A 4858-nucleotide genomic window follows, 5' to 3' on the forward strand; every position below is an offset into this window, starting at 1 on the left:
GATGCAGCAGCAGCAGCAGCAGAATAGAGGTGCTGAATCTTCATTCCTTGGGCATTCTGTGTGATTAAAATAATGGTATTTAACCTGAAATAAAGGAGCAGTTGACCATCAGAGGAAAAAAGGAATAATCTTCTGATACATGTAACAACATGATGAATCTCAAAAACAGACACAAAAGGGTATTACTCTATGATGAAATTTTTTAAGAAACAGACAACACTAACTATGGAGATAGAAATTAGATCAGTAGTTGCCTGTGGGCAGGGGAATCACTGGAAGAGGACAGAAGGAACTTTCTGAGTGATGGAACTCTATGTATCTTGATTGTGGTGGTGGTTGCCTCTGTCAATACTCAGAGACTACACACTTATAAAATGGGTGCATTTTATTGTATGCACGTTATACTCTCCCCAGGAAAAGAATATTGCAAAAAGCCTCATTGTGCAGATCAAGGAAAGCACCTTTTGTCCTTGGTACCAGTCACTGCAAACTTTAATCATTCAACTTTTAAATTGAGATAGTATTCACAAGGGCTTCCCTGGTGGCTCAGTCGGTAAAGAATTCACCTGCCAATGAAGGAAATGTGAGTTCTATCCTTGGGTCAGGAAGATCCCCTGGAGAAGGAAATGGCAACCCACTCCAATATTCTTGCCTGGGAAATTCCATGGACAGAGGAGCCTGGAGGCTACAGTCCAAGGGGGTGCAAGGGTCAAACGTGACTTAGTGACTAAACCACCACCACCATTACTCACATACCTAAAATTCACCCTTTTAAATAAAGTTTACAGTTCAGTAGTTTTTAGTATATCATGAAATTATGCAACCATCACTAAATTTTTAGCATTTCACCACCCCAAAGATAAATGCCATCTTTGTTTTCCCTGCATTACTGAGTGTCCTTGGTTGCCTATTCTGTGCCCTTAAGCTCTTGTTAGCAGATAAGTTGAAGAGGCAAAAGGTTTAGGGAAGCTGCATGGCCCAATAATATAAAATTGACAACATTGTGCTAATTCATTTTTTCCCCTACATGAATTGGGAAAAGAGGGCAGTGGAGGTACAGAGGGATCCCAGGGCTTGTGACACTCAAGGATGGAAATGGGGTCAGGGAGCCTGTGGTCTTCCCAAGGTAGGTGACTGGGGAAAAGCAAGCTTAGTGCCTTAGGTAGACAGAGAAGGAAGTGGGAAAATCTTGGGAGGCCTCCTGGAAGAGGTGGCTTTGGACTATGCCAATTATTTCTCAAAATTCTGTTCTGCTTAGTTGGCAAAGAGTATTTATGAACCTTATGGTCTTGGATTCTTAGAAGCCAGCAAGATAGGTGTCTTTATTTGCATTTTTATAGAGATGAGGAAATTGAGGCCCAGAGAGATGAAGGGTCCCATATAGGACGTATTATTGGGGAATTTCCCTGGCAGTCCAGTGGTTAGGACTCCATGCTTCCACTGCTAGGGACCTGAGATCAATTGCTGGTTGGAGAACTAGGATCCTGCAAGTCACATGGCACCGCCAAAAATGAATAAATAAAACTCAATTAAAATTTAAAATAGTACATCTCATAAGCAGTGACTCAATCTGAACTTGACCCCCAATTGTGGGGAGAGAGAATCTTTTTAGGTGAAGTGGGCAAGGAAGACTTCTCTAAGGAGACCGCCTTCTTAAAAAATACTGGAACAATGAGATGGTACCAACCGTGTGAAGGGCTGTGCATGAGGGGTGGGATGGAGAGTAACCCAGGCAGTGGGAACAGAGTGTGCAAGGGTCCTGAGGTGGGAAGGGCCTTGGCATACTTTAGGGATGGAAAGGTACAGGTGAACTGCAACAAGCAAGACAGGTGAGTAGTCCTGGTGAGTTTGTAGGATGACCAGAGCCAGTTTCAGAGGCCAAAGTATGTCTTTTGACTTTTTCAAAGTGCAATAGGAAGCCAGGGGAGGCTTTTGAGTAGTGGTGTGCCATGATCAGAAGTCAGTTTCCTCCAGCTCCTCTAGCACTGACTCTGTGAATAACTACCATCCGAATTTCCAAGCAGCAGAGGGGTTGAGGAGCTGGCCCACCTAGTTTGTGTTCTAGCTCTGCCTCTCACTGAGTGATCTGGAAGCTCCCATTTTGTTCTTTGTCCTTAAGAGAATGCCACGACCTATGCTGGGGGATGTTGCAAAGAGTCAAGATTTCCTGTATGTTCACACATGCCCACACCTACACAAGGCCCTGCACAAGCCAGACTTTTTTTTTTTTTTTCATTTATTCATTTTTGGCTGTGTTGGGTCTCTGTCGCTGCTTGTGGACTGTATCTAGTGGCGGAAGACTCAGGATTTGTGGCACAGGGGCTCAGTTGCTCCAGTGACATGTGTGTTTCTCGCAGACCAAGGATGGAACTTGTGTCCCTTGCATTGGCAGGTGGACTCTTAACTACCAGACCACCAGGGAAGTCCCACGTCAGATTCCTAAATGCTGTTCCTCGTGGCTCTCTGCTCTTCCTGTTCCTCAGGGGTCATGAAGGTGAGCAGCGGAGAGAGGCTGGAGTCAATGAGGAACCTCACTTCTGAGTTTTAAAATATTTGGATAAATGGCAAGATAGCACATGTCCTGGTTGGGAAAATGAAATATTATGAAATATTTGATCTGTTTAAATGAATTCATAGGTTTAATGTAACCCTATGCAAAATCTCAATGTTTTGCAAATATCAGCAACAGCTGATATTTACTGAGTATATATATGAATATATATGTTATACACACACATATTATGTTAAACACACACACACACACACACACACACACACTATGTGCTAGGCATCATGTAGCTTGTGAGGCATACGTTACTTTTATTCCCATTTTATAGACCAAGACCCTAAGGCCTGGGAGTCATAAGCAACTTGCCAAGGTCACAGGACTGGTGAGTGTTGAAGCTGGATGATCCTGTCTCCAAAGTGAGCACTCTTAATTCCTGTATGATGATCCTAGAATGTGTATGGATTTATACCATTCTGTATATCAAGTGGTAAGTCTGAATGAAAGAAGACCCTATGAGGGGGGATTCTAGCCCTGCCAGATGCGAGAACCTATTTTAAAGAGCCAGTATTTAACTCCACATGGTATTTCCTTAAACCAAAGTCTATGAAAGGAAATGGAGAATTCAGAAGTAGACCAACCAAAATCAATAGCCTAGCATGAAAGTAGATTTTACTAAGCAAAGGATAAGGGAAGAATTATTTAATAAGTGGTGATTGCATGAAGAACTGGTGATGACGGTGGTTACTTAAAATCCACATTTTACTCCCACACAGCAAAATAAACTTGCCATGGATAACCACCAAAGAATTAAAAATAAAATTTTAGAAAACTAGCAGAATGCAGACTATCAGATGGATGGAATAAAGCTCACTTTGTCAGCACTGAAGCAATTTTAAAAAAAATCAAAAAGGACCAGAATGGCAGATTGAATAAAACAAAAAAGAACAATGGACTGGGAAATATTTGAATCACTGATGACAGAGGAGTAGCATCTGCAACATAAAAATTTCTTATTCAAAATTAGAAGAGGTTCAAGTCCCCAAAAGACAAATGGGTATGAATAGATCATTTACAGAAAGGGAAATTTAGGTAGTAAATGCATGGAAAAACATTTTAAAGTCACCTAAGAAATACTGAAGTAACCTTGAACTACCAGTAGACACTGCTAAAAGAGGAGAGAAGATGGCATCCAATACTTAGAAATGTGTATTGAACTCTTTACATTTGTTCTTGGCAGGTGCAGAATGAGTTGGGGCTGCTGTTTGGAAAGCTCTGTGGCACTGTGGGCTAAGATAATCCTGCTGTTCCTTAACCTTCCACCTGGGTATTCAACTGCCAGGAGTTTGTCTAAGTGCTGAACTAAGAGATATATTAGCAAACAATTATCAGGGACCAAAATAGGCAATATTAGGAGACAGAGTGAATGGATGACGATAATTGCACACATGAAAAATAATTGTGAACAAAACAAAAATGTTAGTGATGATAGCAAACACAAAAGAGGATGTGTGGTTGCAACTATGTAAAGACTTGCATATAGGTGGAAGGTTTCATGTTTGAAAAGTTGCATTTTGTAGTAGTATTATGGATACTACTTCGTTCTTTTTGCTTTTCTTCCTGGTTGTCATATTGTCTCTTCAGTGGCATTTAAAAAAAAAAAAATCTAGATTCAAATCTAGCCAGTGGTGTGACTTTGAGCAACATTGTCTGTGAAGTAGGGTAATATTTCCCAGCGCAGTGGCTGAGGTCATTGGGAAGTGACTTGAGCCGCATTCGGCACCCTAGACCTCCTTCTTGCTGTGGGGGCGCCTCTTCCTTTCTGAAAGACAGGAATCATCAGAGCCCTGTCAGAGACCTCCTCCCAGGGCCCGGGAATCCGGGCACTCCAGGGTTTCCGTGGTGCAGGCAACTCTACAAAGCAGGTGGGGATCCGGGTGTCTCACTGGCACCTGCCCTCGCTGGGGAAGGGGCGAGCTCGGGGAACACAATCGCCTGTGTGCACCTCGGGTTTCGGGGCCGGCTTGTAGCCACCTTCGAACTTCTGTCCCAGCCCGGGGCCCCCTGCTCTCCCGCCGGAATTCGGCAGCCGTCTTGTGCCCCCTCGCTGGGGCCCCCGAGCGACAGGAAAACTAGGATTTACAGGGTGCCTCCTGCGGAAGCCCGGAGACACCCGGTGCGCCGGGGGCCCAGGGTCTGACTTCGCAGACAGGGGGCACTTGGGTGCTTTCCAGATCTCACGGGAAGGTCCCCGACGTGGGCCTGGCGGACGGACGCAGCCCTCTCCCGCGGCGACACGCGCCGATCTAGCATCCAGTTGTCGCTCTGTCCGTTCCTCCGCTAATGCCATCT

This window comes from Bison bison, unplaced genomic scaffold, assembly GCF_000754665.1.
Source record: "Bison bison bison isolate TAMUID 2011002044 unplaced genomic scaffold, Bison_UMD1.0 scf7180017864304, whole genome shotgun sequence".
Lineage (NCBI taxonomy): Eukaryota > Metazoa > Chordata > Mammalia > Artiodactyla > Bovidae > Bison > Bison bison.